Consider the following 27535-nt stretch of genomic DNA (forward strand, 5'->3'; position numbering starts at 1 on the left):
ATGCCCGAGAACTGGTGATCAAAAGTGCAAAAGCTCAAAACGATCGGTCGGGTCGTTACACTTAAATTATATTTCTCCTTTTATAAAGGACCTTGCTAGAGATACTGCTCTTCTTTATGAAAGATTAAAGAAGAACCCAAAAGCTTGGACTGACAGTCATACTAAAGCAGTCAAGAGAATTAAACAAAAGGTTAATAACCTTCCCCGTTTGACTCTCGCCAATCCCACCTAGGCAAAGGTTGTGGAAACTGATGCCTCTGATATTGGTTATGGCGGTATATTAAAACAATGTTCTCCAGTAGATAAACAATAATATCTTGTTCAGTTTTATTCTGGTAAATGGAATGACTCCCAGAAGAATTATGCGACTTCGCTAAAGAAATTCTTGCTATTGTCAAATGTGTTATCAAATTTCAGACTGATTTATATAATCAAAAATTTCTAATTAAAACTGATTGCCAAGCAGCAAAGTTTATCTTTAATAAAGATTTTCAACATGATGTTTCTAAACAAATGTTTGCAAGGTGGCAAGCTTTATTAGCCCCTTTTGATTTCGAAATTATATCCAAAAAAGGGTCTCATAATACCCTTCCTGATTTTCTTACAAGAGAATATTTGAACTAATAGTTCTCCATTTGTCTCTACAGATTATGAGGCATGTATACAAACCTCCTCGGCAACAAGGAAGACGAAGGGCATCTACTAATAATAGAGAGAGTAATACTCTCACCCAAATCGAAAATCAAAGGCTAATAGCTGCTAATCTAACACAAGGTAATAGCGAACATCCGTTATACAAGGAATTTATGGGTTTTATACAATCCAAGAAAGATGAAGGTACGTAATCTAATGTACCAACCTATTCCTTAGTTATATCAGAGGATAGTAATGAAAATTTTGAGTTTTATACTAAAAAAGAAACAAAAGACTTAATAATTCTTTTGGAACAATCCGACCTTAAATGGAAGGATAACCCTTGGCAAATAATGGCCTGGTATTTTGATACAGCGTCATATGCTACTTCTACTTATAAATACAGGATGCACTATGAGATTATAATATCAACAACAGGATCTGCTGAAATTCAACACATTTATCCTGCTAATACTAGAAAAATTTATAGTTTTTCGAAGATCATTATTAAAAAGGTTATACCTTCTTATGAATGGGGTATTAGTACCCTCAAGGATAGTGAATATACACATCCTGACCTGAAATTTCGGTCAAACTTAATTATTTGGACTATGTAGAGAGTCTTAATAAAACTTTCCTTTACGAAAATCCTAATAGGAAACATTCTTGGTTTATTAAACTCTGTCCTAATATGTTCGTACAGCAAATTCCAAATTGGTTCTTCAAATGGTGGAAGTTATACGGTCCATTATTAGAAATACTTCCAAGTCTATTTAAAAGCTTATATTCTGAATGGGTAGATATATCTCCCAAAATTATTTCACTACAAAAGGATAATATCTTTTATGATGGCATTGCTACCATATACTTTTTCATAGAATTTTCTATCCCGTGGATAATGAAATGGGATGTACAAGTTGGTTATAACAGTGAAATAATTTGTCACGACCCTAACCCCGAACCCGGTCGTGATGGCACCTCTCGAGAAGACAAGGCAAGACAGACCAAAACAGAACACCTTTTTTAATAGTTAAATACTATAAATAGTTCTAAAACATGATATAATAACCGTAATTTACGGAATTTACGATAACAACAGTAGAAACCATCCTGACACAGCCAAAACTGGGGTGTCACAAGTCATGAGCAACTAAGGATCTTGATACGAGTCTACTAGATATAATATATGGTACAACTGTTTGAAGAATATAAAAGTAATAAGATAAGGGAGGCATGGGGGTTGCGGACGCCAACAGCTACCTCGTAGTATCCGAAAACACTGCCTGGACTGGGAGGACCAGCTCTCAAGAGCGGACTCTGCGATGCCTGAATATACACACACGGTATAGGGAGTAATGTGAGTACTCCGACCCATTGAGCAATAATCATAAATAATGGTTGAAATCAAGAAAACACGTAAAGGCACAAAGCAGTTCTATATCAATCAGTAAAATCACATAAAGTAGTAAATTAGTGAAGAAGTCAAATAGAATCCCTTTAAACCAAGTAAAACAAGTAATTTAGCAGGTAATTAACAAGTAAAAATATGCCCCTCGGGCACAGTAACAATCGCTCAGAATAGTATCAGCCCCTCGGGCTCACTCTCAGTACAGTATCAGCCCCTCGGTTTCACAAAGAATTGTGAAATTGAAAAAGAAAAAGAAAGAAAGGAAATCCAACTCTGGGCTAAAACCCATTTAATTGCCCCAGCCCATACGGAATGACCCAATACCCGGCCCAAACCACCCTAACCCGGTCCGGCTTCTCCCCTAAACGAAACGACGTCGTTTCATGGGCAACAGATCAAGACTGTCAATGTTTCATGATCGGACGGTCCTAAAGCTCAGGTCCTTAGTATTTAAATGTCCAAACCTACCCCCCACCCCACCCCTCACTCATCTCCCTCACAAACCCACCCCTGCCAAACCCTAACGATGTCGCCCTAAATTCCCCCACCGCCGGAGGCGGTGCCACCACGGACCGACCTCAGATTAACACCAAATACCCTCCTCAACTCCCTCAGTCCAAATCTACAAGCACTTTCGAAAAAGCCCAAAACATCTCGAATCTTGATTTGAAAGAAAACCCTAGCGTCGCCCCTGTGTTCTCCAGTGGCGGCACCACCTCTGTTCAACCCCAAATCAACTCCAAAGAATCTCCATGGCTCCATCTTCCCCAATCCGGCACCATTTCCCCTCGAATCACCCTAATCCTCTTCGAATCTTAAATCGAAGATCGGAGCGCTAAAATCCCAAGACCCCAAATCAGTGAGTTGATGAAATTTTGAGGCCGAAATCGATCTTAATCGTGTGTTTTCGCTTGAGAACATACGATTAAGGCCCGTTTCGGTCAAAAATCGAAGATTCCTTTAAAAGTTTTCAAGATTTTACCCGCCTAGTTTAGGTATGTTCTATTTCATTTCCTTCCTTTCATTTTTTTCTCTTCTTCTTCTTCTTTCTGTTTCATTTAAAGTTCTAGTCTTAATCTTTTTTTTTTAAAATTAGTTTTGTTTATGTGTTTTAAAATCACAGTTGTTCGTGCATGTCATTTAATTTCTTTATTCTGTTTGTTATTTCATTTTTTGTTTTCCATGAAAGGAAATCCAAATTTCTCTTGGGTATTTCTGTCTAGCCCAACGATTCTATATGGGCTCTGTTAGACGGAGGCACATGAGAAAGGATTCAGCCCGGTCTTGTAGACTAGGTCTGGTTTGAACAATTGGGTTAATTTGACCCATTGGTTTCCTAAGAAAAATGGGGGGTCTGGGGGGTTATTTTAGGAATTCTAAGTTAGGGAATCTTCAATAACTGAACAAGGAAGCTTCTTAGAAGCTAGGGTTGGGACTTGTGCGAAAACATAATTTTTCGATTAAGGACTAAATAGCAAAAACGAAAACTTCAGAAGGACTAAATTAAAAAAACTGAACCCTTAAGGCTGCCCTGTTTTCTTGCCTATAAAGGCATCATTTCTTGCCTTTCAAGGAAGACCCAAGAGCTGAAAAGAAGAAAAGCTCAGAAAAATACAAAAAAATAGCAGGAATTTTACTGTTTCATTGAATTTCAGTGAGTGCGGATTCCTTTTTAACTTTTGAAACTACTTTTACTCGTCCGAGTGGGAAAAGGAATGAACTTGGTTGCCAAGGTTGGGTCTAAAGTTTTGTTGTGTTGCTGAGTGTTTGAGTCTATTGTATTGAGTTGCTGCACATCATTTCTAGGGTTGGGACTGGTTTTGCTGGTTGTTTCAGTGCTGATTCTTGTTGCTGCTACTGTTGATTTTTCATTTTTGTCTTTGTTCATTCCCAGGTACACATCTCTACACTTTATTCGAATGTAAAACTTGATGTGGGAAATCAGAAAATGAAATCTGGAGCTCTAAATTGTATTCACAGTTAGCTGTGTTCACATTTTAGTCTACTTGTCTACTTTTCTTTTTAGGAAATTTCGCTTATTGCCTTTCAAACTCTGAATATGTGATCAAAGACTGAGCTTCTGAATATCATATGACTTGGTAGTTTAGTTTAATATCCATCTTAGTCTGATTCTTGAAATATAGTCATTTGCATTACTTCTTCGTTTTAAGGTCAGGATTTGGACTTGTTCAAATGCAGTTAGTTCGATTTTTTTTAGACTTTAAATGTGTACTAATTAAGGTTTTAAGGCTACTATAGTATGGATTTGAATCTTGTATGCAAGTTGAATTGGCGGTTCAATGCCACAACTTTTGAGTTTGATTTGTGCGATAAGCCTCGATGTTAGGAAATATCTGTTTTCCTATAGCAGGAGTCTATGTTTGCTTCGTTATTTTTCTTTAGATATAGTTTAAATTGGTTTCATGTTTAGCTTAGTTATTTTTTCTCTTTCAGAATCAGAGTGTTGTATTGTAATCTTCTATTGCACTGTCTTTTAAAATTCAAGTGAGGTGTTTCTTTTTAGTTATACCTTGGTTTATATGCATACCAGTCAGTCATGTACTGGCTAGGGCCAGTAGGCCCAGCTGACTTTTGGGCCTGGTCTTGGAGGCCCCTTTGGAAATGAGGAGTGGCCTCGCCGTTCTCGTTTGTCTTGGGCCTCCTTTTCGGTCTAAAAGTTTTATTGTTGTTGATGCTAACTAATAGGGGTGGCCCGACTTTTGAACATCTAACGCCCCTCCCCCCTTCCCTAATAGTTGAACACCTAGGCCTTAAATCGTGTTAGTTCAATTATTTGTGTTAATTAATTTGAGCCAAGTTATAATTAGACGCTTAGTAACAAATGGCTCTTGTGTTGATTTCATAATATATATGTAAAATAACAAATATTCGTAGGGAAACTTTAGGGCCGTTTAAAAATACTATCATGGTTGTGGACACATTCGCGTGACATGATTACGGTTTCTAAAAATAAAATTGGAGTATGCGTTCGAGCAACTGCGAACAATTTCCTTTAACAATAGAAACATTTGCTAATAGGCCACTAATCAATTTTAAGAGTTTTGAAGCGTGCCATCTACAATTTAATTATTCATGGCCCTCATGTTAATAACCTAGATAAAAAATATGACAAATGTTGGTAGTTTTCTCTAGGCACATTTAATACACTATCATGACCGCGTATACATCCGCATAACTTCGGCCAAACTTTTGACGTTATTAATTGTGGACACGTTCGCGTGACATGATTTTTGACGCGCCAAAGAAATGGGTGCACGTATGCGTGACCCGTTTCAAGATAATTATTAATTTAAAAGCGGTAAAGGGTAAATGCAGTAATTAAACAATTTTAGTAAACCAAGTATTATCAAAAGCGACCGTGCTAGAACCACGGAACTCGGGAGTGCCAAACACCTTCTCCCGGGTTAACGGAATTCCTTATCCGGATTTCTGTGTTCGCAGACCGTAAGTAGAGTCAATTTTCCTTGATATGGGATTTTAAACCGGTGACTTGAGACACCATAAATTATCCCAAGTGGCGACTCTGAATTGTAAATAATTAATCCCATTTCGATTGTCCTTTAAATGGAAAAAACTCCCTTATATTTATGCCCTTTACGGGGTGTAGGTAAAAATGAGGTGTGACACACGCTGTTCATCAAATGCATCAACGCTACTGGGTATTGGTTAGCTCGAAAGACATCAGAAGGAACTCGTAGTGACCATATCTGGTCCTGAAAGCAGTCTTAAGAATATCTGAATCCTTTATCTTCAACTGGTGATAACCGAAACGAAGATCAATCTTCGAGAACACCCCCGCTCCTTGACACTGGTTAAATAAATAATCAATGTGAGGCAAAGGATACTTGTTTTTAATTGTTACCTTGTTCAATTGCCTATAATCAATGCACATTCTCATGGTGCCATCCTTCTTCTTCACAAACAGGACTGGCGCACCCTAAGGTGACATACTAGGCCGAATGAACCCCTTATCTAGGAGTTCCTGAAGTTGTTCTTTTAAATTTTTCAACTCTACTGGTGCCATACGATTTGGCGGAATAGAAATGGGCTGAGTATCTGGCTCCAGGTCAATACCAAAATCAATATCGCTGTCCGGTGGCATGCCAAGTAGGTCTGCAGGAAACACATCGAGAAAATTCCTCACAACTGGGACAGAATCAATACTAGGAGTCTCAGCTCTAACATCCCTCACAAACGCTAGATATGAAAGGCAACCCTTCCATACCATACGCTGGGCCTTCAAGAAAGAGATCACTCTACTAGGAACATAATTAGTCACGCCATGCCACTCGATCCGCGGTATACCTGACATAGCCAAAGTGACTATCTTAGCATGATAGTCCAGAATAGCACGACACGGAGATAACCAATCCATGCCCAAAATGACATCAAAATCCACCATGCTCAAGAGCAATAGATCCACTCGGGTCTCCATACCCCCAATAGTCACCGCAAATGACTGGTACACACGGTCTACAACAATAGTATCGCCCATCGGGGTAGATACATGAACAGGTAAAGCAAGAAACTCATGGGGTGTACCCAAATAATGAGCAAAGTATGATGACACATAAGAAAAGGTGGAACCAGGATCAAATAATACAAAGGCATCTCTGTGGCAGACTAAGACATTACCTATAATGACAACATCTAAAGCAATAACATCGGGTATAGCTGGAAGTGCATAGAAATGAGCCTGGCCACCGCCTGATCGACCTCCCCCTCTAGGGCGACCCCTGGCTGCCTGAACTCTACCCCTAGCTGGCTGGATAGGTGGTGAAGTAACTAGAGCAGAAGTCGAGGGTTGACCCCTCTACTGGGACGAACTAGCAACAGGACGAGGACACTGCCTCCACATATGCCCAAACTCTCCACACTCAAAACAACTCCCAGGTGCTGGAGAAGGAGGCTGAAGGGAACCCCTTGCACCAGAGTGACCAGCTGATGCACTCGGCATATAGAACCCTAAGCCGACGGGGCACGAGATGAACTATGAGCTGAGAGGGCGCTAAGTGAAGGCTGGCCCTGCTGAGACCCATGATAACCACGACCTGAAGATGCCCCGCGATACTCTGGGCGGGCTGACTAAGTAGGCCTAAAAGAACGACCTCTACCATGCTGAAACTGGTCCCTCGAAGGAGCACCACCATAACTGCCCGATCCTCGAGGCCTCTTGGCCTCCCTCTCCTCTTGATCCTGACGGCGAATTGTCTCAATCTCGTGAGCGATATCAACCACCTCCTCGAACGTAGCACCCAACATCCTCTCTTGGGTCATAAGAATACGGATGATAGTTAAGGCCATCAACAAATCTCCTGATCCTCCCACGATCTATCGGAACCATCCAAATGGCATGACATGCCAACTCAGAAAACCTCGACTCAAACTGTGACACAGTCATATCCCCCTGTCGCAACCACTCAAACTGTCTACGCAACTCCTCTATGCGGGACTGCGATACATACTTCTCCAAGAAGAGACTGGAGAACTGTTTCCAAGTAAAGGGCTCCGCACCAACTGGCCTACGCCTCTCATACACCTCCCACTAAGTGAAGGCGTCCCCAGAAAATTGAAAAGTAGTAAATGCCACACCACTAGACTCAAGAATCCCTGCTATACGGAGCATCCGGTAACACTTATCCAGAATACCCTGGGCATCCTCGCCCTCAGCACCACTGAATGACAGAGGCTGGAGTCTACCAAACCTCTCAAGACGACGATGCTCATCATCAGGCATAACGGGCACCATGAACTCCTGAGCTGGTGCAACCAGCTGGGCTGGAGGTGCCCCCGACGTCTGAAGTCCCTGCACTACCTGCTCAGGTGTGCGAGCAACGGGGGTCTGATTGCCTCCCCTGACCTGTGATGTAGATGCTGTTGTAGTGGCTGAAACTGCCTGAGCCAGGCCAGTGCAAACTGATAAGATCTGTGCCAAGGCCTCCTAAAGACCCAGAATCACGATAGGCACAGCTGGTGCCTGAACTGGTGCTACTGGAGTATCCATAGTTGGAGCCTGATCCTGAGCTAGGGTAACTGTGGATCTACAGGTGCTGGCCTCACTACGCTACCTTTGCCACGACCACGATCGCGCCCACGACCTCTGGTGGTCTCAGCTGGTGGCATAGGTGGTCGTCCACCTTGTCTGGTAGCTCGCGTCCTCACCATCTGTGAGAGAATGGAATAAAAGAAGTTTAGTAATCGGACCAACAAGTTTGCATGACAAGAATTTCAAGAATGTGAAGTTTTTTTCCTAAAGGTTCTGCAGCCTCTTGAGGATAAACACAGACGTCTCTGTACCGATCTGCAAGACTCTACTAAAGCTACTCATGACCTAGGCTCTAACACCAACTTGTCACGACCCTAACCCCGAACCCAGTTGTGATGGCGCCTCTCGAGAAGACAAGGCCAGCTAGACCAAAACAGAACACCTCTTTTAAACAGTTAAATACCATAAATAGTTCTAAAACATGATATAATAACCATAATTTGTGGAATTTACGATAACAACAATAGAAGCCATCCCGACACAACCCAAATCGGGGTGTCACAAGTCATGAGAAACTAAGGATCCTAATACGAGTCTACTAGATATAATATATGGTACAACTGTTTGAAGAATATAAAAGTAATAAGATAAGGGAGGCACGGGGCTGCGGACGCCAACAACTACCTCGTAGTCTCCGAAAACAATGCCTGGACTGGCAGGATCAGCTCTCAGGAGTAGACTCTACGATGCCTGAATCTGCACACACGGTGCAGGGAGTAATGTGAGTACTCCGACCCAGTGAGTAATAATCATAAATAATGGCTGAAAGCAAGAAAACACATAAAGGCACAAAACAGTTCTATATCAATCAGTAAAATCACTAAATGCAGTAAATCAGTGAAGAAGTCAAATGGAATCCTTTTAAACCAAGTAAAATAGGTAATTTAGCAGGTAATTAACAAGTAGAAATACACCCCTCGGGCACAGTAACAATCGCTCAGAATAGTATCAGCCCCTCAGGCTCACTCTCAGTACAGTATCAGCCCCTCGGGCTCACTCTCAGATCATGATGGGTACCCGTGCTCATTGTGGGTGTGCAGACTCCAGAGGGCCCCCTTACGGCCTAAGCTCTATATTAAGCCACCTCGTGGCATCATCTCTCGGCACTCGACCTCACATCACTCAGAACATATCCTCATATATGGCCCTCAGCCTCACTCAATCCAAAAATCATCACAAGCCCCTCGGTCATTAGTAAAACAATAGTTCTCATCCCAAAACATCATTTAGAAATATCATTTAAGTTACAAATATGAGTAACAGCGGCTGAGTTTGTAAAAAAATAAATATCAACAGGACTGAGTTCAAGTAATAAGTCAAAATAGTTAGGAATTAGTGAAAAAAATCCTTCAAATAATTGGCACGAACCCAAATATATCAATTTGCCCAAATCATGATGATAACAAGTAAATTTTAGTCAAATACACGGTAAAATCATCAATCGGGACGAACCAAGTCACAATCTCTAATAGTAAACGACCCCACGCTCATCATCAAGTGTGTGTCTCACCTAAATATAGCACTACGATGTGCAATCCGTGGTTTCAAACCCTCAGGACATCATTTAAAAATCATTACTAACCTCGAACCGGCTACTACTCTAGCTCGCGATGCCTTTGCCCCTCGAATCGGCCTCCACATGCGTCAAATCTATCCAAAATTAGAACGAATACATCACAATATGCAAAGGGAACAAAGCCCAAGCGAAAACAATCGAAAAATATCAAAAATTTTCGAATTAGCAAAACCCTAGCCCATGTTACGCCCCGAACCGGGGCCTGGACGTAACACGACACTCGGTGCCTGACTACATATGACAGAGCGAACCAACTGGCTGGCTGAATCAACATGTGATATCATAATATACTGTATACGGAAGATAAACTAAAACACACTGATATACTGAAAGTCTGGATGATATAAATCAAAGTGCTGAAATACTAATACATGTCTCAAACATATATGTAGCCAATATCGCTTAACATGAAAAGACTGAGACTCTGTCTAACTGTTACTCTAGTCTATGAAGTCTATATTGAAGTATTGAAAATACTCACTATCTGTAAATATTGAAAGGCTGTAAAGTAATGCTAATGCCCCGAAGAAATAGGGATCACCAAATAGCCGGTGCGAGAATCATAGCGCTCTAAATCATCAACCTGTAAAATCATTACCTGCATCGTGAAATGCAGGCCCCGGGCAAAAGGGACATCGGTACATTTGAAACTGAAACTAAGCTGATAATTGAGAATTGATAATTGATAACTGAAATGATAACTATTGAAACTAAAAACTGAAATGATAACTGAAAACTAAACTGATAACTGATAACTGATAACTGATAACTGATAACTGATAATTGATAATTGAACTGATAACTGAACTAATAACTGATAACTATACTGAACAAAGGAAGTAAGGATATGAATACTCCCTCTTCTGAAAGATGAAAAACATGTTTATCTGAATAAGTTACGGCCTCGGGCCCAATATATATATGTTCACAATCTACGGCCTCTGGCCCAAGTATACGTATACATAACTATGGCCTCAGGCCCAAAATTGCATAAAGCATAAACTACGGCCTAAGGCCCAAACATGCATAAAGCATAAACTACGGCCTCAGGCCCAAACATGCATAAAGCATAAACTACAGCCTCAGGCCCAAGTATGCATAAAGCATATAAACTATGGCCTCAGGCCCAAATACAGGTGTTCAACATTCAGGAATTTAAAATCAGAAACTGAGAATTATACTGCAATACATGATAGTGAAATACTGAATCACATTGAGTTACATGATACTGGAATACTGGATCATACTAGGTTACATAATACTGAAATATTGAATGGGACTAGACTAAGACATGTATTCTTGAACTGATTATGAATACTGAAATTTCAACTGTATATAGCATACCGAGTAATCCATACTAAGACTCGGAGGCATCAAACCCAAGTCTATATTGAATACGCATTGGGCTCACAACGTTCAGAACAAAGTCATGAGCGAGTTATGAAGCTAGAGAGTAGAAGTTCTACAACTATTCAAGGAACTAGGCTTAACTATATTTTTGAGGCAATTGGTAACATCGTAAAAGAAATGTAGTGTAGGGAGAATCATTAACATTCGCAAACATAGAGAGTTAGCCTCACATACCTTAACTTCCTGCTCTTGAGCATAATACAACATTCGCCAACCATTTCAACTTTAATCTATATCAATACAAGTTAAAGAGATTCCATATTAGCAATAATTCTCATGTTTTGGTCACTTAAGCATATTATCAAATACTTGGTGACATAAAGCTTCATAGTCCTTATCAATGGTGTCTCTACACCCAATAACCCATTCTTTTGCTTCTAGACAATTTCTAAAGTCTCAAATGGTTATAATCAATATTATTCTTTGTCACCCATAAGGTAAACAACATCCTTTGCCAATAATCAACAATCAACAAGCCAAACCTATAATTGTTCATGCTTTTCTATCAAACCCATCAACTCATATCTCATGAACTTGAGTCAATAATCATTAATCCAATGCTAGAATCAATTAGAAGGTGAAGACATTACCTTTTTGACGTTTAATCTTCTTGAATTCGAGTTCTAGGGTTTCTTCTCTCAACAATGATGCCCCAAACGAATATCTAATGATATGGAGGGTTTACCCATGTTAATAAGATGTTGGGATATTGAAATTAACTTAGAATGACCATTACAACTTACCTTGGGTGGTGGAAGGGCCCTTAGGGAGTTAGGTATTTGAGAGTTCTCCTTTCTAGAGCAAGTTTTTATGTTTTATGGTTGTGGGGGACGAAATATGGCTTTAAAACGACCCCCCCCCCCCCCACGAGTGCGCTCACACACCCGGAGACCTACCCACGCTACTGTTTGTGCAAAACGGCAGTAACACTGCCTCAAAATTAGCGCGGTCGCGCTATAGGCGCACTACCGGGCGTGCATATCACATACTATTCTGTAAAATGCGTATAACTTTTTGCACAGATATTTGTTCAGGCTCTATAATATATCATTGGAAATGTATTTTAAAGGCCTACAACTTTTATGCTTTGTGTTTTCCCAAACTTCTTACACATTTTCACTAAACCTTTCTGGAATACAGACCTTTAGCAAACTTAGTCGATTTTTGTCAAATCTTATGCACCTCACTTTCCATCTTGATTTTGAAACAACTATTTTACCCATAATCATCCTGATAGGACTTCATATATAACCTTTCTACTCCTTTATATCGTTCATACCTAATATAAATTTATGGGGTGTTACATTATCTCCCCCTTGGGATCATTCGTCCTCGATTGATTGTCATGACTGTAACTTCTGCTAACTCTGGACCTTAAATGGGTCTGGTGGAAACATGAAATTTCATTAACAATTGCATATTAAATTGAATGAATACATGATTACTGAACTGTTGCGATACTGAACTGAATGACTATTGAATTGACTGAATATTGGTCTCCCATGGATACGTGAATACTGAACTAACATGGATATATGAATATTGAACTGGCACGAATATTTGAGTAATCTAAGTACTAAGCTGGCATAAATGTCTTAGACTAACATGAGTAGCTGAGTATTGAGCTGACATGAGTATCTGAGTACTGAACATACATGAATATCTGAGTAATGAACTGACATGAGTATCTGAGTACTGAACTGACATGAGTATCTGAGTACTGGAAACTTGAATGTTATAACATGACACGTGAAATACTGGTTGTACCACCACTAATTATGGTGGCAACTCCAACTCATAAGCTAATTGGCAGATCCTTCGCAAGAATCTATATGGCCCAATATAGCAGAGACTATGCTTCCCTTTCTTCCCAAATCTCATAACGTTTTTCATAAATGAAACTTTCAGAAACACCCAATCATCAACTTGAAACTCTAGGTCTCTATGTCGCACGCTCGAATAGGACTTTTGGCGGCTCTGAGTTTTCTTCAAACGCTTTTGAATCAACTTAACTTTCTCCATTGCCTGGTAGACTAAATTTGGTCCCAACAATTCCTCTTCACCAACTTTGAAGCAACCAATTGGCGATCTACACCTTCGCCCATACAGAGTCTCTCACAATGCTATCTTGATACTAGAATGGTAGGTGTTATTATTAGCAAGGTCAATGAGAGGTATGTGATCATCCCAATTACTTTTAACATCACAGACATATCCTCAACTATTTGAATAATGCGCTCTGCCTGGCCATCTTTCTGAGGACGATAAACTTGTGCCTAATCATTTCTGAAAGAACTTCTAAAGTTCATTTTTTTTAAACCGAGCACCACAGTCCGAAATGACGGACAACAGAGTCCCATGCAATCAGACGATTTCCTGAATGTACAACTTGGTATAATCTTCTACTGAATCTATAGCTTTTACTGGCAAGAAGCGTGCTGACTTAGTAAGTTGATTTACGATCATCCAATCAAATCATGCTTTTAAAATGATCAAGATAATCCCATTATAAATTTCCATATTCACCATCTCCACTCAAAAGTATGTGTATTATGTGATGAAAACAATAGACTTTCTACGGCTTGACTTTCACTTGCTAGCAATTTGGACAATCGGCCACAAGGTCTGCGATGTTATTTTTCAAGCCATTCAACCAATAAATCTCCTTGGTGATGATGCATGTTTAGGGAACCTGGATGGAAAGAATACCAGGAATTATGGGCTTCTAACATGATCTTCCCTCTTTAAGTCCATCTATGTCTGGAATACACAATCTCTCTTGGTACCTCAAAGTACCATCATCTTCCCCTTATTCAAAAGCCATCGTCTTATACTTTTTAATCCATTCTTTCAACTGCAACACGTAGGGATCATCACAATGTTTCTCATTCTCTTCGGCTACTAAGGAAGAACAAATTCTGTTCTGGACAATAATTCCACCATCTTCAGAATCCGAAAGCCAAACTCTTTGCTTGGCTAAGCGGTGAACTTATTTCACCATAGTTTTCTTGTTTGTCTAAATCATGAGCTACACTTCCCATACTTGATTATCATTCTAAGCACTTCCTGAAAACACTTATAGCATTGTTGCGATCTAAGTCTTTGACTTGTACTCCAAAATTAGAGTCTCGTGCAATGGCACTGCCCTCATAACACATAAATAGGCATGATTTTATAGCTTTTCTGTGATCACTTTATCATCAATAACTAAGCTCGGTGATCATTGTAATCACTTTGTGTTTCTTACACATGCTATATATAATCCTTGTGGTAATTATACAACTTTCCCTCATTATCGAACTGATTTTCTTTTTCATATCCCATGCTAACTATTCTGGTTTCAAATCACTAACTGGACTTACAAAAAAATTTCACATTGCCCCTTAGACCAAAGGTCTTATACTTGCGGATCCTTCCCTTTTTTTCTCCGGATTCTAACAACTTTCTTTATCTTCTGCAACTCTTTGCACTTTACGTTAATGACGACTCATCTCCCAACTTACCTCTGATAAATCTTTCTTACTAGGAAAAACTAAATTATTTAGATAAACGGAAAGCTTATGTGTCATAACTATCCTACATAATCGTAATGATTTAACTCTGCCCACACTATCAATCCTGGAGATATCACATTTCGATAATTCCTAAAGGCTATTCTTCCATAGTTTGCTCTCTCACTGCTAGCTGATTTTTTTCCACTGCCACTGTACTTCGGGCTTAACTTAAACTCTTTGGGCTCTGACACATGCGTTCGGTATTTTCAAACTGTCATCCACTCACTAGAGATAAACTGGCTAAGTGGATCAAATCTCACCTCTACTAGCTCAGCTGAAATTGCTAATTCACTGTATCTACTCAAAACTTACTTAATATCCTTTTACTAACCACCTTCTAGCATCATATTTTCTTCTCCAGCTTTTAATAACTAAAATGAAGCATAAGGTTACTCCTAACTTCCCTCATCATCTGACCATATTCTTTTGCCACGCACTATCATTCTTTTTGAACTATGTACATGGATCACACTTAGGGAAATTTCATCTTTCTTAAACCAAAATTGGAATATCTAACCCCTAACTTTCTATATAATACAAAATCATATCATACTGTAAACATCCTTGGTAATCACTTAGTCATATAACATAAGGGGGAACTGCCATATCTTTTATCTTACATCAATAGCTGCTTCATATAGTGATTCACTAACGTGGTACTTTCTAATTCTGATTTGTATAAATCTAAATAACTTAAAATTGTTCCATAAAATTCACTATTGGCTGCTCTTGTTCCTCATTGCATACATCATAGCTTCTAGTAATTTGCATGAGTAGTAAATCACATCTTTGGTAATAACATATGTTTTCGACTCCTAGGTAATTTACCCTTAGGCTCTTTTCTGTCCAAAGCTATAGTGACTAATGTTAGGGTCTGACATCTGAACTATCATCATCTAACTTGTGGCTCCATTTCAAAGAATTAAAAATGAAATTGTTTCATGAGGTAAAACACATATGAATACGCTACCATACACAAACTTATCCTTCACAGCATATCATTATCTAATAAATCACTTCTAGCGCCATCCGGTGAGCCTTCGGTCTTAATCCAGACCTAAAGTATGCAAAGGTTTCTCTATAATCATTGATACTTACATTTTCTTTGAGAACCCATATGCATCATTGTATACTCACCAGTCACCAGAATTTTGATACACTTAAAAATGGAGATCTGGTCACTGAATAATTAATAATTGGTATACCGAATAACCATAAACTTGCTAGCTGAAAGGCCGCTAATTGCTAACTGAGATAAACTGATAACCATAAAATATGATAACTGCTTTTGTACTTTCTGATAATGTTATGTTCTAATTTGTACTACTGTCCATTGCATCCCACTTCCAACATCCTCTCAATTCTCATTTGTTACTAACTTGTACTCTATAATTATATCCCAATGGGAAATCATCCTCTCTAGAACCTTGGATTTTTCTTGCCCGTCGCTTGGGCATTCAGTATGTCAGGAATCCAATAGGAAGAGAAGGTTACCTATTGCTCTAAGCTTCATGGCATGATCTAGACTAGAAAGAAATGAGACAATCCTGGATGTCTTGGTAGTTAACCATTTTTATGAGTCGCCGACACACACATATAAAGGAAACTCCACTATACACAGCTTCATAAACTCCCTAGGACTCTTGAACCTAGTGCTCTGATACCAAGCTTTGTCACGCCCCGAACCTGGGCCTGGACGTAACACGACACCCAGTGTCTGACTACATGTGATCGAGCGAACCAACTGGCTGGCTGAATCAACATGTGATATCATAATATACTGAATGCAGAGGATAAACTAACACATGCTGATATACTGAAAGTCTGGATGATATAAATCAAAGTGCTAAAATACTAATACAAGTCTGAAACATATATGTAGCCAATATCGCTTAACATGAAAAGCCTAAGACTCTGTCTAACTGTTACTCTAGTCTATGAAGCCTATATTGAAGTATTGAAAATACTAACTATCTGTAAATACTGAACGCTGTAAAGTAATGATAATTCCCCGAAAGAAATGGGGATCACCAAATAGCTGGTACGAGAGTCCTAGCGCTCTGAATCATGAACTTGTAAAATCTTTACCTGCATCATGAAATGCAGGCCCCGGGCAAAAGGGACATCAGTACACTTGAATTGCACTGGTATGTAAAGCAACTAAAAGAAAGAATTAAAAATGCTGAAACTAAAACTAAGTTGATAACTGAGAATTGATAATTGATAACTAAAATGATAACTATAGAAACTGAAAACTGAAATGATAACTGATAACTGAACTGATAACTGATAATTGAACTGATAACTGGTAACTGAACTGATAACTGATAACTGATAACTGAACTGATAACTGATAACTGATAACTGATAACTGAACTGAACAAAGGAAGTAAGGATATGAATACTCCCTCTTCTGAATGATGAACAACCTGTTTATCTGAATAAACTATGACCTCGGGCCCAATATATATATGTGCACAAGCTACGACCTCAGGCACAAGTATGCGTATACATAACTACGGCCTCAGGACAAAAATTGCATAAAGAATAAACTACGGCCTCAGGCCCAAACATGCATAAAGCATAAACTGTGGCCTCATGCCCAAACATGCATAAATAATAAACTACAGCCTCAAGCCCAAGTATGCATAAAGCATATAAAATACGGCCTCAAGTCCAAATACAGGTGTTCAGCATTCAAGAATTTAAAATCAGAAATGGAGAATCATACTGCAATACATGATAGTGAAATACTGAATCATATTGAGTTACATGATAATGGAATACTGGGTCATACTGGATTACATAATACTGACATACTGAATGGGACTAGACTTAGACATGTATTCTTGAACTGATTATGAATACTGAAATGTCAACTGTATATAGCATACTGAGTAATCTATACTAAGATTCGGGGGCATCAACCCCAAGTCTATATTGAATACGCACTGGGTTCACAACGTTCAGAATGAAAGTCATAAGCGAGTTATGAATCTAGAGAATAGAAGTTCTACAACTATTCAAGGAACTAGGCTTAACTATATTTCTGAGGCAATTGGTAATGTCGTAAAAGAAACGTAGTGTAGGGAGAATCATTAACATTCCCAAACATAGAGAGTTAGCCTCACATACTTTAATATCCTGCTCTTGAGCATAATACAACATTCGGCAACCATTTCAACTTTAATATATATCAATACAAGTCAAAGAGATTCCATATTAGCAATAATTCTCATGTTTTGGTCACTTAAGCATTTTCTCAAACACTTGGTGACATAAAGCTTCATAGTGCTTATCAATGGTGTCTCTACACCTAATAACCCATTATCTTGCTTCTAGATAAATTCTAAAGTCTCAAATGGTTATAATCAACATTATTTTTTATCACCCATAAGGTAAACAACACCCTTAACCAATAATCAACAATCAACAAGCCAAACCTATAATTGTTCATGCTTTTCTATCAAACCCATCAACTCATATCTTATGAACTTGAGTCAATAAACATTAATCCAATGCTAGAATCAATTAGAGGGTGAAGACATTACCTTTTTGACGTTCAATCTTCTTGAATTCGAGTTCTAGGGTTTCTTCTCTCAACAATGATGCCCCAAACGAATATCTAATGATATGGAGGGTTTACCCATGTTAATAAGATGTTGGGATATTGAAATTAACTTAGAATGACAATTACAACTTACCTTGGGTGGTAGAAGGACCATTAGGGAGTTAGGTTATTGAGAGTTCTCCTTTCTAGAGCATTTTTTTATGTTTTGGGGCTGTGGGGACAAAATATGGCTTTAAAATGACCCCCCCACGAGCGCGCTCGCGCACCTGGATACCTGCCCGCGCTACTGACCGCGCGAAATGGCAGTAACACTGCCTCAAAATTAGCACGATCGCGCTATGGCGCACTAGCGGGCGCGCATATCGCATACTATTATGCAAAATACGCATAACATTTTGCACATAGATCCGTTCGGGCCCCATAATATATCATTGAAAATCTATTTCAATGGCCTACAACTTTTATGCTTTGAGTTTTCCCAAATTCCTTACACATTTTCACTAAACCTTTCTAGAATACAGACTTTCTGCAAACTTAGTCGATTTTTGTCAAATCTTATGCACCTCACTTTCCATCTTGATTTTAAACAACTATTTTACCCATAATCATCCCGATAGGACTTCATATGTCCAAAATATAACCTTTCTACTGCTTTAACTTGTTCATATCTAATCCAAATTTACGGGGTGTTATAGCCCACTTCTCGAAACCCAGAACTTTTCACATCATTAGATTCCTTATCCCCTCACGAGTTCATACATATCAAAAGTTCTCCAATCCGACCTCAAATGGTCCTTCAAATTCTAATTCAAAAGTCCAAAATCCTAAGACCTAGTTTCCATTTTTAGCTTAAGTTCCAAAAATTTCTAGGTTGATTTCACAATAGAATCACATTTTAGGTTCAAAAATCTTACCTCCAATCAATTCTCCTTGAATCCTTCTTTAATCACCCTAAAAAAACTCTCAAAATGCTCAACTATGGAGGAAAACTGACTCAAAATCACAGACAAAATAACTTATAAACTTTCTGCCCAGGTCTGACTTTCCTTCTACGCGAACGTGGTCAACCTCTCGCGTTCGCGTAGCACAAATTTACGTTGAACAACTTTTACCTTACGCGAATGCGACAAGCCAGTCGCGAAAGCGATGCCTCTTCCGCCTTGACCTTCGCGAACGTGAGACACCTGATGCGAATGCGAAGAGCAAATTCCACTGGACCCCAAATCCTTATACGCGAACACGGAGAGCCTCATGTGAACTCGAAGCACAAACTCCTAGCCTTCGGCAAACGCGAGGAACCTCTTACGAACGCGAAGGCTTAATTCTGGCCTTCCTCAAATTCTTCTACGTAAACGCGAGGCTCCGATCGCGAACGCGAAGAGATAATTCTCTGCAACAGCTAGGCAGATTTTTCTACAACTTTCAAACTCCAAAATGGTCTGATTGACCATCCGAAACTCACCCGAGGCCTCCGGGACCTCTACCAAAAGAACCAACACATCTTAAAACCTCATTCAAACTTGTTCCAATCATCAAAACACCTCAAACAACACTAAATCCATCAATTCACATTGAATTCAAGCTTAAGTTTTCTAAAAACTTCCGAAATACGCTTTCGATCAAAAACCCAACCAATCCACGTCTAAATGACCTAAAATTTTGCACACACATCATAAATGACATAACGAAGCTATAGCAACTCTCAGAATTCCATTCCGATCCTCGGATCAAAATCTCACCTACCCACCAGAAATCGCCAAAATACTAACTTCGCCAATTCAAGCCTAATTCTACACCGGACCTCCAAAACCAATTCCGATCACACTCCTAAGTCATAAATCACCTCTCGAAGCTAACCGAGCCATCGAAACTCACATCCGAGCGCTCTGACACATAAGTCAACACCCGATTGACTTTTCCAACTTAAACCTTCTTAAAAAAGACTAAGTGTCTCATTTCTTACCAAATCCTCTCCGAACTCAATCTAATCAACTTGATCATCTAAAAAATGTATAACGAAGCATAAAGAAGCTGAAATGGGGGAAAATGGAGTGGTAACTCATGAGATGACTGGTCGGGTCGCACAGAACACAGGTTGCAGAGGAAAAATTAAGTCCTTTTGAAATGATCACAAAGAGGCTCCAAATGAAGAAAGGAGATATATCGAAGAAAGAGATCCTTGCTTCATACTTTGAAGAAATAAAAAAGGATCTAGCAATTTTATTTATGAAAAACAACATTTTATCCTATCTCTCCGATGAAGTTCATTGCATGTGGTTCTGTCATTGTCTAAAAGATAACTATGTATAAATGTCCATACCCCTCGGACACAAAATCAATATTGAAGAAATTGAAGATTTCCTTGCAAAGCTGAAGGAAAATGCCGAAGAATCTTCGGACAAAAACGACAAAGGGAAAAGCAAAGTCTGAATTATTGAAGGCCCCATCAGATAAATTATTGGGGTAATAAAGACAACTTTAGTAAAGTAAAGGATCCCTCCATTATTGAAGGGAATCTGCTTTTATAAAGCAATTTGTCTGTTTGTAATTATAGGATTTTATATTTTTATCTTGTCGGCCATACCTGTAATTATTTTGTCGGCAAGTTCTACTTTTTAGTTTTGTTTGTTTGTAGGCTGATCCATTATATAAGGATCATTTTCTATTCTTTAGAGGCAGGCGTTAGCCATAGTATTAGCTCTGCCTTCTCTTTAGTCTCTCGCTCTACTTGTAAAGAACCCCTTCTATAATATTTTCCATTTTGAAATAAAATCAAAAAGGTCGCTTGGCCACAACTAAGGGTCTCTAGTCTTATATTGTTCTTCTCCTTCCCTTTTCCATTTTTGCAGTACTATTAGCCTAAATGATAGGCTAAATAGGTATGTGTTAAACTTGGTTCTCGAAGGTTATTTACTTTACATGTTTGGTAGTTAGGAGTTTACTGTGTCATGAGTTACCGCTTTGTTTACCTCCTTTCTACTTTATTATGCTTTGTTATCCGTATTTTATATGATCGAGTTGAGTAGGTTGCGTTCGGAGTGGATTTCGTAAGAAATGAGACACTTAGTCTCTTTTGAGAAGGTTCAAGTTGGAAAAGTCAACCGAATGTTGACTTGTGTGTTAGAGGGCTCGGATGAGAGTTCTGATGATTCGGTTAGCTTCGATAGGTGATTTATGGCTTAGGTGTGTGATCGGGATTGATTTTGGAGGTCCGGTGTAGAATTAGGCTTGAATTGGCGAAGTTAGTATTTTGGCGATTTTCGGTTGTTAGGCGATATTTTGATATAGAGGTCGGAATGAAATTCCGAGAGTTGCAGTAGCTTCGTGGTGTCATTTGGGATGTGTGTCTAAAATTTCATGTCATTCGGACGTGGTTTTGTTGGGTTTATGATCAAATGAGTATTTCAGAAGATTTTAGAAACTAGGCTTAAATTAGATGCGATTTGGTAGATTTGATGTAGTTTGAGGTGTTTTGATGATTGTAACAAGTTTGAATAAGATATTGGGTCATGTTGGTGCATTTGGTTGAGGTCCCGGGGGCCTCGGGGTGATTTCGGATGGTTAGCGGGGAAATTGGAATTTGTGTTGCAGCTTTAGATTTGCTGCTTCTTGTATTTCCGCATCTGCGGTTTGTGGACCACAGATGCGGCGCCGCAAATGCAGGTGTTTCTTTGCAGAAGCGAAAATGGGCCAGGTGAGCTGGACCGCAGAAGTGGCTAAAGGGATTGCATCTGCGGAAGCGCAGATGTGGCTTAGGCCACTTTAATTAACTCCGAAGAAGCGGATGTGTTGACCGCATATGTGGTACCGCAAAAGCGGATTTTGGATCACAAATGCGGTTATGTCTGGGCAGAATGTATATATGTCTTCCATCGCGATTTTTGAAGGGTTTAACCATTTTTGCACTCAGAATTGGGAGCTTTGGGCGATTTTGAAGAGAGGAATCAAAGAGACTTCGTGAAGGTAAGGATTTTAAACTTAAAACACATTCCTATGGTAGAATTTCATGAATTAAGGCTGTAATTAATGGGTTTAAAGGGCCAAAAATGGAGGATTAGAGCTTGAGTTTAAGAGGCCTTTAATGGAGGATTTGAGGGGTCATTTGAACTCCGTTTTTAATGTTGTTGATATGTATGAACTCGTGGGGATACGAGGAATCTAATGATCTAAAAATTTCTGAGTTTTGAGAAGTGGGACTGGGGCTAGGGTTTTACTAATTTCGGGATTTTTGGTATTTTTCGATTGTTTTTGCTTGGGCTTTGTTTAGTATTTGTTCAAATTTTGGATAGATTCGACGCGCGTGAAGGTCGATTGGAGGGGCAAATGCATCGCGAGCTAGAGATTTAGCCGGTTCGAGGTGAGTAATGATTGTAAATAATGTCCTGAGGGTTTGAAACCCCGGGTTGCACATCGTAGTGCTATATTGAGGCGAGACACGCGCTGGATGATAAGCGTGGGGTCTTTTACTACTGGGGATTGAGACTTGGTCCGTCCCGAGTGATGATTTTACCGTGTATTTGACTGAAATTTATTTGTTATCATCATGATTTGGGCTAATTGCCATATTTGGGCTTCGTGCCAACTATTTGAACCCTTCGGGGATTTTTGACTGATTTTCCTCACTATACTTGTTAACAATCATATCCTCGGTCATGTTTCTATCTTTTTTAAATGATTCAAGCCGGTTTTATCATACTATTCCTAAATGAGAGGAATTTGTAGGCTGAGATCCCTATCTTCTATTATTGTGCCCGAGAGGCTGTGAGGTTAATGACTAAGAGGGGTTGAGAACCCAATAGTGAGGATATTATATATGTTATGGATCGTGCTGCACGCCGCAGTAATATAGCGCTTGGGCTATAGGAGTCCCTCCGGAGTCTGCACACCTCCAGTGAGTGCAGTCGACTATCTATATGGATCGGGCTGCACGCCGCAGCGATGTACGGATCAGGCTGCACGCCGCAACGATTATTCTGATTTCTGTTATTATGAGAGATATATGTGTCAAAAGCTGAAAATGATCACTAAGTTATGAGAGTGAGCCCGAGGAGCTGATACTGTTATGAGTGATTGATACTATGCCCGAGGGGCAGATTTCTACTTGTTATTTACGTACTAAATTTCCTGTTTTACCTAATTTAAGGAGATTTTGCTTGACTTCTTCACTTATTTACTGCTTTACGTGATTTTTACTGCTTTGATATAGAATTGCTTTGTGCCTTTACGTGTTTTCATGCTTTCAGCCATTATTTATAATTATTACTCACTGGGTTGGAGTACTCACATTACTCCCTGCACCGTATGTGCAGATTCAGGCATCGTAGAGTCCGCTCCTAAGTGCTGATCTTCCCGTCCAGGCAGTGTTTCTGAGATCATGAGATAGTTGTTGGCGTCCGTAGCCCTCATGCCTCCCTTATCTTATCATTTTCATATTCTTAGAACTATTGTATCTGACTTAGTGATTAATAAACTGTATCCAGATTTCTCTTAATTGCTCATGACTTGTGACACCCCAAATTGGGCTGTGTTGGGATGGCTTTTACTATTGTTATCGTTAATTCCGCAAATTATGGATATTATATCATGCTTTAGAACTGTTTATGATATTTAATTATTTAAAAGAGGTGTTTTGTTTTGGTCTGGCTGGCCTTGTCTTCACGAGAGGCTCCATCACGACCAGGTTTGGGAATTGTGTCGTGACAACTTGTTTTAAACCTATTCTTTCGAAGGTCCCTAGTTGGTATATTACATTAGGTTTCACTAATGGGATAGTCCACTTATTAAGTAGGTCTAATTGTTAAGGTAACTCATACTCCTCTTTCCAACTATTTTTAATAGTAGTCTTCCTCCTAACGATATTCGTTAAGAAAATAGTGATAAACTTAGCTTCTAAGGTTTTTTACTAACATGGCTCTGATACCAAGGGGGTACAGGATCACTTCTGACTGGGGCTAAGGGAAGGGATTACAAGAACACCAGCCCTGGCCAATTACCAACCTCTAGGCAAACCTTAAACAACGATGCTCCTCACAACCCTTCAACGGCCACCTCCCTAAACAGGTTTACGAGCACCACCGGTTAGTCCACCTATACGTCGTACTCGACAAGAAACAAATAGCAAATAGGAAATAACTCCTAATCCCTCAATCTAAGTTTAGACTAAACACTTACCTCGATGCCACGAAGAAAACTCAAGCTTCAATTATAGCTTTACCCCTCGATTCCTCCACCAATTCACTCGTATCTAGCCACAAGTTACTTAATTACATCAATAAACGCTAAATGAATCAATTTGAATGAATGAAAATGAGTTTTCCAAAGTTTTACCCAAAAAGTCAAAATCACCCTCGGGCCCACGGGGTAAAAACCCGAGGTTCAAACCAAAACCCGATTACTCATTCCCCCACGAGCTCAAATATGTAATTTGTTTGGAAATCGGACCTCAAATCGAGGTCCAAATCCACAATTTTTGAAAAACCTAGGTTCTACCCAAAACACCTAATTTCCTCCATGAAAATCAGTGATTTGAAGTTGAAATCATGTTAAAAGATGTTAATGATTGAACAAAACTAGTTAAAAACGACTTACAATTGATTTGGAGAAGAAAGATTGTTTGAAAAATTGCCTCTTATATTTTAGGGTTTTGAAAAGTGAAAAATAACTAGAAAGTCCGTTTAAATATACTCCTCTCAGGCCCTCTCCGTGGACCGCATAAAAAGGACTGCGGCCGTGGAGCACCACCGCAGACCGCATAAAAAGGACTGCGGCTGCAAAGCTCTACCGCGGACCACAAGAAGTCAAGCGCGGCCGTGAAGGCTTGGCCTTGCTCACCGCGGACCGCACAATTCCCACCGCGATCGCGGAGCTACCACCGCGGTCGCGAAGCTTCCACCGCGAACAGCGAAGCCTGGCTTCAAAGACCTACAACTTCTCTGAATCTGCATTTTTTTTTCCTATGTGTGAAAACATCCCGAAACTCACCCGATCCCTCGGGGCTCCAAACCAAATGTCATACTAACTCAAGAAAATCATATGGACTTACCCGTGTAATCAAATCATCAAAATAACCTCATGAACATCAAATTAAATCTCGAGATCGATGAAATTTTCTCTAAACTTCTTTAAACATAAATTTTGCAATATAAGTCTGAATCACGTCACATGACATCCGTTTTTCACCAAATTCCACAGAAATATCTTAAATCATATATAAGACCTATACCGGGCACCAGAACCAAAATACGGGCCCGATACCATCATGTTCTAATCAAATTTCATTTCAAATTTCTTTAAACAGTTTTAGAAAATAATTTTCTTTGAAAATTCATTTCTTGGGCTCGGGACCTTGGAATTTGATTCCAGACATACTTCCAAGTCCCATATTTTCCTACGGACCCTCCGGGACGATCAAATCACGGGTCTGGGTCCATTTACCCAAAATGTTGACCGAAGTCAAATTAGTTCATTTTAAATTCAAAACTTATCATTTTTCACAGATTATCGTGTTTAAGCTTTCCGGCTATGCGCCCGGACTGCGCACCCAAATCGAGGTGACTTTAAATGAGGTTTCCCCGGCCTCGGAACACGGAAGTTTTGTTTTAAAACAAGTGATGACCTTTAGGGTCATCACATTCTCCACCTCTAAAACAACCGTTCTTCCTAGAACAGACAGAAGAAGGAAGTATCTGAGTCAGGGAAAAGTAGGGATAACGGCTCCGCATATCGGACTCGGACTCCCAGGTCGATGCCTCAGGAGGCTGACCTCTCCACCAAACACGAACAAAAGGGAAACTCTTGGATCTCAACTGACAAACCTGCTGGTCTAGAATAGCTATCGACTCCTCCTCATAAGACAAGTCCTTGTCAAACTGGACAATGCTGAAATCTAACACGTGGGATGGATCGCCGTGATACTTCCAAAGCATAGACACATGGAAAACTGGATGTACGGCTGATAAGCTGGGCGGCAATGCAAGTCTATAATCCCCCTCTCCCACTCGATCAAGAATCTCAAATGGGCCAATGAACCTAGGGCTAAGCTTTCCCTTCTTCCCAAATCTCATCACGCCCTTCATAGGCGACACTCGGAGCAATACCTGCTCTCCAACCATAAAAGCCACATCTCGAACATTGCAGTTTGCATAACTTTTTTGCCTGGACTGAGCTGTACAAAGCCAATCCTGAATAATCCTGACCTTCTCCAAGGCCTCCTGAACCAGATCTGTACCCAACAACCGAGCCTCTCCCGGCTCAAACCATCTAACCAGAGATCGACACCGCCTACCATATAAAGCCTAATAAGGAGCCATCTGAATACTCGACTGGTAGTTGTTATTGTAGGCAAACTCTGCTAAAGGCAAAAACTGATCCCACGAGCCTCCATAGTCAATGACACAAGCTCGGAGCATATCCTCCAAAATCTGAATAGTCCGCTCAGACTGCCCATCCGTCTGGGGATGAAATGTTGTACTCAACTCGACCTGAGTGCCCAACTCTCGCTGAACTGCTCTCCAGAATCGCGAGGTAAACTGCGTACCTCGGTACGAAATGATAGATACAGGCACACCATGAACACGAACAATCTCCCGGATATAGATCTCTGCTAACCTCTCAGATGAATAGGAGACTGCCATAGGAATGAAATGCGCTGACTTTGTCAGGCTATCAACAACAACCCATACTGCGTCTAACTTCCTCCGAGTTTGCGGGAGTCCAACAAAGAAATCCATAGTGATCCACTCCCACTTCCACTCGGGAAGCTCAATCCTCTGAAATAAACTACCAAGCCTCTGATGCTCGTACTTAACCTGCTGACAATTCAAACACCGAGCTACATATGCAATGATATCCTTCTTCATTCTCTGCCACCAATAATGCTGCCGGAAATTCTGATACATCTTCGCGGTGCCCGGATGAATAGAGTGCCAGGAGCTATGGGCCTCCTCTAAAATCAATTCTCGTAGCCCATCCACATTTGGCACACACACTCGACCCTGCAATCTCAAAACTCCATCATCATCTAAGGTAACCTACTTGGCACCCCCGCGCTGCACCGTGCCTCTAAGGACACACAAATGGGGATCATCAAACGGCCGATCACGGATACGCTCCAATAATGAAGAACGAGCGAGCGTGCAAGCTAATACACGACTAGGCTCAGAAATATCCAATCTCACAAAACGATTGGCCAAAGCCTGAACATCCAAGGCAAATGGTCTCTCACCGATCAGAATATAAGATAGATTGCCCATACTGACTGACTTCCTACTCAAGGCGTCGGCCAGCACATTGGCCTTCCCCGGATGATATAAGATAG

Source organism: Nicotiana tabacum, chromosome 1 (assembly GCF_000715075.1).
Source record: "Nicotiana tabacum cultivar K326 chromosome 1, ASM71507v2, whole genome shotgun sequence".
Lineage (NCBI taxonomy): Eukaryota > Viridiplantae > Streptophyta > Magnoliopsida > Solanales > Solanaceae > Nicotiana > Nicotiana tabacum.